Genomic DNA, 13,418 nt, shown 5'->3' with positions numbered 1-13,418 from the left:
ACTCACGTTAGAAGGCTCTCTCAGTGGATTCTGCGTCTTTTTTCTCCCAATCTCTCTGGTTTCCAATGGCTTCAGATCTTTTCTGTGTGATGTATGGGCGCGAGTGCAAGTACGGAGCTCCTTACTTCTCCGCCATCTTGCCCTCCAGCTACTGAAGTTGGTTTATAATGAGGGGCAGGGCCTGGGAAATGGTACCAGTCAGCAACTTTGTCTCTGGAAAGGAGGTTTAGTGCTTGCTACTCTCAGAGAAGCACTCCCAAAAGAGGGAATAATTTCCCCCTTGTACATCCCAGGTGCTTTTCAGATAGCTTTTTTCACACCGTCTGCCTCTGGGTTGCTTTGCTTGCTTGGAGCAGTACAGTGCACTTTGGGCTCTATCCCATCCAAGCCTGCTGACTTTTAAAACTCCAAACTGTAGGGACCTGGTGTGATGGGGAACTGCACCAGTCTTCTCAGGAAGATTCCCACTATGCTAGGGCTGGTGCAGGTTTGACCATGAAGGGCAGTTGTGCCAGAGTGTAGGTGTTTGGGATTTGGAGAAAAGATGGCTAAACAGCCAGTGTCCTAGTTAGCTTCCCTCAGCAGGTGTCTCTGGACCTATGCTGAAGGGAAGGGAGGAAAATCTCACCCAAGACTCTTCTTTCACCTCTGACAGATGTTCTCTAAAAGGTTTGAACAGTGTCTCTCTGTGCACCTTAGATGGTCCTCTGATTGCAGTCTTCCTTGGGGCTGTTGCTCTGCCTCCTCTCCAGGAGTAGGGCGATGTCCTCAGGTCTCTATCGCAGCCAAGCCTGACGACCTCCAAAACTGCAATATTTGAGCCCTGCTAGTTGCAAAAATTCCTGAAAATCATCCCCTTTTGTTTCCCAGCCAGTTGACTTTGGAGAAGTATTCTCCTTGTGGGTATCCCTGAGCACTCTGCTCTCTCTCTCCTTTCTCCACAACCAGGGCTCCTTGCCCCCCCAACAGCAACTGCAACCTGTTTCTTCCCCAACCACAACTCTGCACTTCCTACCTTCATTGATGTGGTCTCTTCTCTCCCTCTACTTGTGTATTTTGTTCTATCAGTCCTCAGGTTTATTTCTTGCATATTCAGAAGGATTTCATAGTTATCTAGCTATGTTCCATGGATGAGGCAAGCCTATGGTTCTCCTACTACACCACCATCTTAGCTTCCCGCATCAACCCACTTTTGGATACATAGGTGTGTAGAATACTCCCAGGTGTTCTGGAATAAAGTGCAGAGACACTTTTGTTTGGTTAGGGATTTTTAATTAATTGTAAACTGAAAGGAAGAGAAAAAAGGAATGACACACACTGTCATCATGCTGACATCACTCCTCAATAATCACTAAATGTCAGTGTCTACATGCACCAGTTAAAAGATGGGAATTGTAAGAATGCATTAAAAAAAAAAAGACCCAATCCTATTGTCTGTAAGAAAATCACTTTAAATATAAAGACACACATAGATTAAAAGTAAGCAGATGGAGAAATATATACCATGATAGCATTAATCAAAAGAAAGCAATTGCTATATTAACTTCTGACAGAGCTGACCTCAAAATAAGGGAAATTATCAGGGAACATTGAACAACGATAAAGGGGTCAATTCTCCAAGAAGACAAAACAATCCTTAACGTGTATGTGTCTATTAACAGAGTATCAAAGTGTGTGAGGCAAAAACCAAGAACTGCAAAGAGAAATAGATGAACCCATTGTTATAGTCGGAGACTTCAACAACCCTCTTATAAAAAATGGACACATCCTGGAGGTAGAAAATCAGTAAAGACAGTTGAATTCAACAACATCATCATTTAACTGGATCTATTAGGTATCTATAGACTACTTTATATAACAACAGTAGACTTTAAATTTCTCTCAATCTCAGACAAAATATTCACCAAGATAGACCACATTCTGGGCACGTTAGCTGATTTATAAGAATAGAAATTGTATAATATCTGCTCTCAGACTGCAGTAAATTAAATCATAACAGAAAGGGTTGTGAGTGATTTATTTAAGATATTTATCTTTGAGATTTAGCAAGTTCTAGCATCCAGCATACGTCTGGCAATAGTTAATGTTCAATAAGTTAATGCATGAAAAAAGTGTTGCATAAAAGAGAGGACTAATAATGCAAAGCAGTAAATAAGTTAATGTCAAAAGATTTATGCAGATATTACTACAACCATTGTTCAAAGCAATGAGAGATCAGTGGTGAGTGGAACAGGTGGGATGTCTTAAGTAAAGGGAGGAAAAAGCAAGTGTAAAGATCCTGAGGTGGAAATAAGTGTGATATGTTGGAGGAGCTCAAAGAAGATTGGTGAGGCCAGAAAAGAGTGCGCAACGGAGAGAGTGGTAGGTAAGAAGTCCTACCATTATGCAGTGGTTATATTACATAGGGTTTTATAACTCTCAATAAGAAATTTGGATTTCATTTTGAGTGCAATAGAAAAAAAAACAATGTTTTCAGTTCATGGTGACATGATCAGATTGAATTCTTAAAATGTCACTTTGGCTGATTGGGGAGAATTTACTATAAGAGGGTAAGGGTGAAGACAAGAAAGGCCAGCCATCCTGCATTTAGTTGTTCAGGTAAGAATAGTAGTGATTTGTCCTGGGACAGCAGTCATGGAGATGGAAAAAAAAAAAAAGCTAATTTGGGATATATTTGGGTAGCAGAATTTATCAGACCTTATGATTGATTAGGTTGGAGGTTTGAGGGAAAGGTAAGTTTCAAGAATGACTATTGGGTTTTTGACCTGAGTATCTGGGTTATTGGTGGTGTTATTGTACTGATGTAGAGAATATGATAAAATGAGATGGGTTTGCAGAAGAGAGCTCAAAAATTTAATCTTGGACTTTGAAGTAACAAGTTTGCAGATGTCAAGTGACCATATTTATGTACAAGCTTGGAAAGAAGAGGTAAAGTTAGAATTGCAAATGTTTGGAGTTTTCAGCATATAGATGATAATCAAAGCCAATGGGGCCTAGGAAAGGAAAATTTGGAAGTGAACATTCCAAAGATTAGAGATGGACAGCAGAGGAGGAGAGATGGACAGCAGAGGAGGACCTAGCCAGTAGAACTGAGGAGGACCTAGCCAGTAGAACTGAGAAGGAATGGCTCTTTAGGAAGGAAGGAGGTGAAAAAGTGTAGCAACTAAGGAGGTGCGTCATGAAGGAAACTGAGTTTGAGGGAGATGAGGACAGCATTGTGACCATTTAATTGGTAATAAGGACACTTTCTGGAAAGCTGACCTGCTTTCCACTCCCTGCTGCATCACTAACCTGTGTGGCCTTGGAAAAAAAAATGCTTAATTAGTCTGAATCTTCACTCATTTTTCAGTAAAATGGGAATAATATTAAAATGTAACTCATGAGATTGCTGTGATCATTAAGTTAAGTGGCATATACGGAAATGGTTTGCAAGTCACATAATCCCATCTAAGTTTTAGTTGTGAAAATGGTTATCAATATGTTAAACATTCTCACATAAAGAATGTGCTGTGCAATTAAACAAGGACCTGTTCTCTCGTACTCAATGGAATGAGTACTATTTTGATACCAACAGATTTAATAAGTGATTTCTTTCATCAGTCTCTATACATTGAAGAAAAAGACTTAAATCCTAAAATGCCCACAGCTAAATAAACATTTGTCCAGAGGTCTATATTTTAGGTCAAATATGAACATAAAATACAGGCATTTTTACTATTGTTATATTTATCATTCTATGCTTACTAATAATATATTAATTATATATTATAATCTAACATAATTATTGTGATAAAACTAAAACTACTTGAAAGGAAGATTATTCTACCAGTCACATATATTTTTTAAATGCATCTATTTGAATTCTGCTAGCCTATCTATAGACAGCTCTTCTTAAATGCATTGATAAAGAAAGTAATGGTTTTCATACTTTAGTCAAATAATTTAGTCACACTATTCAAACCCAATTAGCAATAATATTTAAAATTTGAGAAATTTTATCATATGTTCAAAAGAAGATATCTTAAGTCTTGCAAAAGAGATTTACTTATTTTTCCATCTTCCTTTGTGTGAAACAGCTTAGGTTTATGAAGAGTAATGTCTGGTAGTTCAGCAAAGTGAAATTGTCCTATTTATCTGCTGACTATCCTCAATGCGAAGTTCTTTATCTTGCTTGCATTTGCTAAACCAGGACCTGAGGAAACTTACTTCTTAAATAACAAGGAGCGAAGAGGGGTCTGGTGGCTGGAGTATTATCCTGACATTAGCACTTCAGGGATTCTGTCTTAAACTAGAGCTGTTTCATTTAATCATTTAACTGTTCTCATCCTGCTCTCTGTGTATAAAAAGAAAATAATATTTTCCCCATGCCTTATAAATGCCTTATAAACTTAATTATTGCTTGCAGATTTCTCCGAGCTTTCTGAAAAAGGGTAGATATAATTATTGGATCTTACAGATAGACACTGCTTAGGGGTTTTCCTGAATGCAGAATGGAAAATTATACAAATTCATCCAAGTGATATGTGAGAGGTTTTGTAATGCCGATTACATATCACTGGGGAACAAATTAAGCCCATCAAATGCCTTGCATATCAATCTCAAATCATACTGTACTTGAAATGGTGGCCTGGTGTTTTATTTACTAGAGGATCACTCTCTCTAAATGAATGATCTCTTCTACAATGTGTGATCGGCAGAGTGGGACTTTAGCGGGCTGTGAATCGTGCACTTCTTGACAACACAAGACTTGTTGATGCCTAACTTTTATGGATGTATTTTAAAACTGTTAAATGAACTATCAGCATGGAATATCGATTATTCATTATTCTTGAAGAACAGGTTAAGCCCAGGGATTATATTCAGATTTATAAGGGAATTTGGAAACATTCTGATGCATTTGAAACATTGCCTTGTAGAATATATAAAGGCTTATGATTTTTTTTGAATTAGGAGAAGAGAGAAATCTAAAAATACATATTTCTAGGGCTGTCAAATCTCTTTGCATCAAATCTCTTTGCATTTTTTGTTTTTAAAATTTTTTAATGTTTATTTATTTTTGATTGAGAGAGAGAAACAGCGTGAGCTGGAGAGGGGCAGAAAGAGGGGGAGTCATAGAATCCAAAGCAGACTCCAGGCTCCACAGAGCCTGATGCAGGGCTTGAACTCACGAACTGTGAGATCATGACCTTAGCTGAAGTCAGATGCTTACCAAATGAGTCACCGGGGTGCCAATCTTTGCATTTTTTGAAATACAGTCAGCAAGATAAAACTGATAAAAGAGAGACATTTACCCTACTGAGGAAATATGCAAAGGATACAAATAGCTAATTCAGAGAAGAGTAATCCAACTGACCAGTAAATATACAATAAAGGCTACAGTTTTCTAGTGGTCAGGGTAATATAAATTAATGTTAAGAACAAGCTGTTATTACTTATTGCCACCCAACAGAATGGCGAGGCAATAACAGATGATTACATTTACTGCTGGAGCAGATATGGTGGGGGCAGCAGAGCCCTCCCACACACATCACTAGTAGAACTGCCAACATTACTACACACCTGAGGAAGCAGTGTGAACACATTTATTAAATCATCCTTCCATTTCTTGAAATCCTTATAAACTAAAGGACAGGTAAGAAATGACAAATAAGAAATAAATGGAAGATCCACCATTAGGCAAGAGGTCGAACACATTTTGGTAAATCTTGACTGAGGTGAAGAATGCTAGGTACCCACCAAAATTTATTTTCTCTTTCTTCTGGAGTAATCAAATCATAGCTGTGATGTGGCTGCCTGGCCGGGGGCTTCCAAGGACCACCCCCTGCAGCTAGAGGTGGCCTTGTAAATTGGTTCTTGTCAAGGAAAAGTGAACAGAAGTCATGTGTGTGCAATCCAGGGCCAACCTGTATACCTCCTACCTGCACTGTTTCCTGCTTGCTTCTGCACTCCAGGGTGGAAGTGGCAATGGCCGCAGCAACAGGGGCGACCTTGGAAACTATGTGTTGAGGATCATAGAATTTCCACAGAACAGCTCTATGGAATAAAGCTGCCAGTGGACAAATATAACTGGCTGGAATTATCAGATGAGAGAGAAACTTTGTGGGTTTTTTCTTTGTTTTTGTCACTGAAGGTTTTTAGGTTGCTTTACGTTAGCAGTTTAGCCATGTACTCTAATGAGCAACATCCCATGGAATATTATGTAGCCTTTGGTAAGAATGAGTTAGATCTCTACCACCTGAGCAGGCCAGCTGAGCAGGAGGGATTTTTATTATACACAAAAAAGGTTCCATATGACCCAATTTTTGTAAAATAAATGCAGAGGCACATAACCCAGTAGGACACACAAAGAAGGCTGGAGATTGAACTAACAATTAAACAACCAACCAACAAACCAAGTAAAAGGAATTACCTAGGTGCTGTATAATGTAGGCTCTGAAAATAACAATAGAGAGATTACAAGGATAATTTTTTTCAAATATTATGGCTTTAATTTTGACTTGACTTCTGTGTTCTTTTATGCTATGTTTCCCAATGTTTACTTAGTTTCATTACCTAGATATTCTGCAGGTGTTCCATATATAAAAGGAAGCTGGTTTTTTTCTTGAGAAACAACAAACACTATACACGTGTCAAGCAAATACTTTAGAGCATCTACAAAGTGTCAGGCCTGTGATATATGCTGGGTTAAACAAAACTAAAAAAAGCCCTTGTCTTTCAAGAATGCATAGTCATATGAAAGAGGGAGCATAAGGAGATAATTTCAGTAAAATTTAGTAAATGCACTGATATTGATATGCACAGGAAAAAATAGGAGATTTGAAGAAGTGTCCCTTTACTTGATTTCAGAAGCTAGGCTAATTTTTAGGGATAAGTTTCACGAGCCTGGTGAATCTTTGCAGTTCAGTGACACATTGTCTTACTACATTTAGAATATTTATCACGTTATTACTGTTGAGTGACCTGTTGGGAGGTAAGTATCTGGTATGTTCACTATTCCATTTCCAGGCAAAGCACCAGACACACACTGAGTGACACAATAAACATGGTTTTTGACCTTCATAAAGGAAAATGTCAACTTTTAGTGTTTGTCGGCTCGACTCCTGCGTTTCCAGAGAAGGTATACTTTAACATTTAGCAAGGTCAAAATGACTTGGCCAAACCACAAAGTATGGGCTCTATTTAAGTGCGCCAAGCACACAGTGTACGTCTGCTTTGTTAAAGAAAATAACCAAAAAGGAGCATTCTGAACACATAAGATAAAGGAAGAGACTTTTCTGGTTCTTGTAAAATTAAAGCCCTACAGCTCTGCATATACTAGAAACTTCAGGTCTGCAACTTTCTGAAATGTTCTTTGTCTAATAATTTGTAATTTTTAATATAAAAAGAAATGTATGCAGCCCCACACTAAATGTTTCCTCAGGGGAGCACTGTTTTCTTCGTGAAGATTGTGTATCCCAGGTAGCTATCCTAAATTGGGCTTGAATAAAATGTTCTCCTCTTTTATTATTATTATTTTTTAGAAATTCTAAAACTTTTTCATTTTGCACGAGTTTCTCAAGGAACTCAAAGAACTGTTGGAAGTGGAGGTAAGAAAAGGTGTGAAATAAAAAAGTGTTCAAATAAACTGAGGTTCATAGACTATTCTTTTCTATTGTAACAAATACTCATCAGGAGTAAGATAGGGGCGCCTGGGTGGCTCAGTTGGTTAAGTGTTCGACTTCTGCTCAGGTCATGATCTCGCAGTTTGTGAGTTCCAGCCCCACATCGGGCTCTGTGCTGAAAACTCAGAGCCTGGAGTCTGCTTTGGACTCTGTCTCCCTCTCTCTCTGCCCCTCCCCTGCTTGCATGTTCCCTTTCTCCCTCAAAAATAAACATTAAAAAAAATTTTTTTTAAAACAGAAGGAGTAAAATATAGTTCACCTGGCTCCTAGTCCAGGGCTGGTTTGTGATGTTCCGTATAGTATAACTGGGTCTCAGGGCTTCTCAGATCAACACGGGTTCTTTGTATTCGAGTGTGTCTTGAGTTTATGGGAGCTTCAGGATCCTGAGAGCAGAAGCCAGGCCCAGGATGGCTGATAATTGAACAGTGTGGGAAGAATCTACTTTGTCATACACCGATTCCTTTAAGATGCTCATGGCTCAAACACATAGGACAAAACCACCCACAAAAATTATTATAAGCTAATCAACTTTCTTATTTTTCCTTTTACCCACATTTCTTGGGTACTGAGTCACAACTTTTCACTTTCAAATACTTTGGAGACTATTCTAATAGAGGCAATACATGATGGATAGTTTCCTTAAGTGCTTAGTAAAATTTTGCTGGAACTCATATACCATCTTTCTCTTCTGAATAATGATCCCAGAGAGAAATAACCTTAAAATCATAGAGCCATAAACACTCAAAGTGGGAGATATTTAAAGGTCATCCAATTTAACCACTCACACAGTAATTTAGATCAGGTGTCTGGGATGACGTTTCAGGCTTCCACAGCCTAGCCCCAACCAACTCTCCGTGCGCTCTTTGTTGTTCCTTCACTTGCTCTAGGAAGGCCAGAGAGCTAAATGCTCATTTTAAGGTAACTTCTGGGGGCGCCTTGGTGGCTTAGTCGGTTAAGCGTCCGACTTTCGCTTAGGTCATGATCTCGCAGTTCGTAGGCTCGAGCCCCGCGTCGGGCTCTGTGCTGACTGCCAGCTCAGAGCCTGGAGCCTATTTCAGAGTCTGTGTCTCCCTCTCTCTCTGACCCTCCCCTGCTCACGCTGTCTCTCTCTCCTAGAAATAAATAAAAATATTTTTAAAGTAATTTCTGGGATATTGATATGCTCATGGAAGGTACCATCTTATCTCACCAGCATAACCATATGACTGAGTGAACAAAGAATTTGATACGGTTCATATCATTATCTTAAAATTTCACTTTCAAACATAAGAATGCATGAAATGAAAACAATCTCCTTAAATGCTATGTTGAGATTCTCATGAATCGCTTGGGAGTATAGGTGTAAATTTACTACTAAAAGAGAGAAATGTAAATATTGATAATTATAAAAGCTGCTAAATTTTTGTGCAAACATTGAATATTAAGAATATTAAAATAATATGATAATTAGGGAAATGGCTTGATTATTATGGAAACACCAAAAGAGTATATTAGCTAATTTTAGGAGGAACATTATACTCTTATTGTTCCCCCAAGTGTATTGAGATGAACTTATAAGGCAGAAAAATGGAAAATAGATTGCAATGCAATTGTACTCAAAATTGAAATGTTTGGCATTAAACAAAATAACTTTTAATAATTGTACTTAATTTTAAGTTATTTAATACTATTTAGGTTTCAATGACTTCCCTAAATCCAATGGTCAATTTGGTTCTCATATTTCTTGAAACATCAGAATTCAATACAGTTGATTAATACTCCTTTGAAATATTATCTTCACTTGCAAAGCGGGGTGTTTTTTAATAAATACCTAAGAGTGGAGTTTCTATATCATAGGTGTGTATATACTTTTATTTAAAAACCTACTAAATCGCTTCCCCAAATGGTTTTTATTTTCCCATCAGCTATAAAGGAGAGATATAGTTGCTCTACACCCTTTTGTTATGTTAGTCAATTTAATGGTAGCCATTCTAGTGGGTGTAGAGCATCACATTTTAATTTATACTTCACCGGTGGCCTATGATATGAAAAATATTTTCATTTGCATATTATCTTTTATTTGTGTACTCAGGTTTAATGTATTGTCCAGTTTTTAAAATGTTTCTTCACTTTTGAGAGAGAAAGAGAGAGAGTGCGTACAGGCGTGTGGACAAGCGTGTGTGAGGGAGGGGCGGAGAGAGGGGGACAGAGGATCCCAAGCAGGCTCTGCGCTGACATTGGAGAGGCCCAAGTGGAGCCTGAACTCACAAACTAAGAGATCATGATCTGAGCTGAAGTCAGAGGTGATTGAGCCACCCACACCCTACTTTTGCCTATTTTTAATTGGGTTGTCAGTCTTCTGTTATTGATTTACAAATTTTATGTTATTGAATGTATATATTGTAGATATTTTCTCCCATTCTGGCTTGTTTTTTCTTTCTTCTTAATGTCTATTGATGAACAGAAGTTTTTAATTTTTTAATGTTCAGTTTATAAATTTTTCTTTAATGTTTAGATTTTTTTGGATTTGATTTCAGAAATCCTTGCCAACCTCCCTCACCTATTTCTGGATTCTATTCTGAACCCAGTTAAATTCTCTATATAAAGTTTTAGGAGTCTGACCAGTGAATGCAGAGATCTACTATCTTGCAGCCACCCAACACAAGTCTGGTATGTGGGTTCCCTTCCTTATTAAACCTGCAACCTACCAATCTGGAGTAGTGGTCTGCTTTTTTCCTCCATCTTTCCATGTATGGGGTCCAGTTTGTGAAGCAACAATCATCTATCAAATTGAGGATCTTTTCTTTCATTTATAGTTTTTTGAAAAATTTTAAAATCATGAAACAGTGGTTGATTTTAAATAATCTTTTTAATGCATTTATTGAGATATATAGTTCCTCCCCCTTGAATTATTGGAATTAATCCCCCACTTCCTGATATGTTATCCTTTTTTAACATTCTTTTGGGTTGATTTGCTAATATTTGTTAGGCATTTGGGCATTTGTATGAATGATGAATATTCGTCATAATTTTCCCTGTAATGTTCTTGTTGGATTTTGATTATATGGTATTTTTGATTTCAAAATGAGTTGGAAAGTATACTTTCTTTCTTTATTTTCTGCAAGTGTGTGAATAATACTGACAGGTTTTTGTTGTTGTTGTTCAATTTTCATAGAATTCATGAGTGAATCCATCTGGACAAGGTCTTCCTTTTTAGTAAGACTTTAAATGACTGATATAATCTCTTTAACAAAGGTAATGTTATATAGATTGTCTATTCTTCTTGTTCTTGTTTTAATAAGTTGTGTGTTTCAGCATATTTGTCAATTTAATCTACATTGTCAATTTTATTGGTCTAAAGGTCTTAATTATATTTTCTTGGTATACTTTTAATGTCTGCAGATCTATGTTAATATACTTTCTTTAAAAATTCTTGCTATTGATAGTTTATGTTGCCTTTTCTGTGTGTGCTTTTTCTGTGTGTGCTCAAAATTGCTAGGAATTTATCAACCTTGGTATCTTTTCAGAAAACCAAATTTGGTTCTTGATATTTTTTGTCTTCTATTTTATTGATTTTTATTTTTTAATAATTTTATTTATTTTTATCTTATTATTTTCATTTTATTTCTTCTATTTACCTTAGGTGACTTTGTTGTTTTTTCTCTAGCTTCTTAGGCAAAAGCTTAATTCTTTGATTTTAGACATTTTCTAATATAAACATTTAAAGTTATAAATTTCCCTCTCAGCACCTCATTGGTGGCATTTGACAAAATTTGACAAATTGTGTTTCTATTATTAAGTTCAAAATATTTTCTAACTTTACTTGTGATTTCTTCTTTGACCTTCAGCTTATTAAAAGTGTATGCTTAATTGTCAAATATTTGGAAATTTTCTGCATACATTATTGTTGTTGAGTTCTAATTAAACTCCTTTGTGGTCAAATAACATACTTCAAAATTTCAATACTTTGAAAATTTTTGAGGCTTATTTTATGGCTTATCATGTGGTCTATTGTGGTGAATATTCTAGGTGCACTTGAGATGCTGTGTATCCTGCAGCTCATGGATGTGTTCATCATAATATGATTAAGACAAGCTAGTTGATAATGTTATTCAAAAAAATTTTTTTTTTAGGCATGCCTGGGTGACTCAGTCGGTTAAGCAGTTAAGCGGCTGACTTCAGCTCAGGTCATGATCTCACAGTTCATGGGTTCAAGCCCCACATTGGGCTCTGTGTTGACAGCTCAGAACCTGGAGCCTACTTCAGATTTTGTATCTCCCTCTATCTCTGCCCCTCCCATGCTCATGTTCTGTTCTTTGTCTCTCAATAATAAATAAGTGTTAGAAAAATATTTTAAACAATTTTTTAAATTTATACTGATTTCTTGGTCTATTTGTTATATCAGTGATTGATAGAGGACTATTCAAGTCTCAGACCATGAGTGTGGATTTTTTTCCTCCCTTTAATTTTGTTAATTTTTGTTTCACTTACTTTAATGTTAATTTCTTATATATTAAGCATTGTTGTTTTCTTTTTTTACCTTTTAAAAAAATTTTTTAAACATTTATTTATTTTTGAGAGACAAAGAGACAGATCATGAGCAGGGGAGGGCAGAGATAGAGGGAGACACAGAATCCAAAGCAGGCTCCAGGCTCCGAGCTGTCAGCATAGAGCCCGATGTGTGTCTCGGTCTCACCAACTGCAAGATCATGAACTGGGCCAAAGTTGGCCTCTTAACTGACTGAGTCATTCAGGTGCCCCTAAGCCTTGTTGTTTTCATGATAAATTAGCCATTTTACCATTTTGAAATGCCTCTACTTATCTTGGGAAATTTTCTTTGTATTGGAGTCTCTTTTGATACTAATCAAGTCAGGTAAGGAGGCAAGATGGCGGAGAAGTAAGGAGCTCCGTACTTGCACTTGTGCCCATACATCACACGGAAAAGATCTGAAGCCATTGGAAACCTTACAAAACCTGAGAGATTGGGAGAAAAAAGACGCAGAATCCACTGAGAAAGCCTTCTAACGTGAGTGCGAACTGGGGAAGATAAAATCAGGCTGGGATCGGAGACTCCAGGGTCGGAGGCGATCCCCCTCTACCCTCTATGGGGAGTGAGAGGGGAAAAGGAGAGAGTCCGAAATAGAAAAACCTCCGCTCAGGGGGAAAAACCTCTGCTCGGGGCATTGAAAGACCGTACTTGCCAAATACCTGCACGCCAGGTCCCCTCGCGCCAACTGGTCCCGGGGGTGCTGAGCACACAAACTGCTTCTTTGTGCTGCCTCCCGGCGGCTGGACTTCAGAGTGGCCGTGCGCCTGCCGCCATTGTAGCTCCCGGGCGGCTGGGGCCCCTGAAAGAGCCGCGCAGACACCGGCGTCCGCGCCCCTGGCTGGCTGGGACTCGAGAGGGAAGGCAAAGAACTAAAAACTGGGAAATTAGCCTGTGAGTTCGTGTTTCAGGTGACGAGCCATAGAGGGACCCGATTTTCCTCACTCCAGCGGGCTCGGGCTCAGAGCACCCGGCAGGCAAGCCCCGCCCATGCGCGCCAGCCCGACCCAGAGAAGGAAGCAGCGATTCTGACTCCACCCCCAGAGCTCCGCAGGGGGCCTGGAATTGCCCCGAGGGGGTTGCCTGGGAAGCTGTGTCTAAGGCAATTTCAGCGGGGCGCGTGGACGGGGATTTGGAGATTGGAACTGGCCTGGGTTGAAGAGTGCAACCAACTTCGGCTGCGCCCCCGGTACAGGGAGTTTACACGCCCAAAAAAGCGAGGTGCAGTGCTT

This window comes from Hyaena hyaena, unplaced genomic scaffold, assembly GCF_003009895.1.
Source record: "Hyaena hyaena isolate Hyena2069 unplaced genomic scaffold, ASM300989v1 scaffold_1481, whole genome shotgun sequence".
Lineage (NCBI taxonomy): Eukaryota > Metazoa > Chordata > Mammalia > Carnivora > Hyaenidae > Hyaena > Hyaena hyaena.
The sequence above is the reverse complement of the archived record's forward strand: the minus strand, read 5'-3'. Positions refer to the sequence as shown.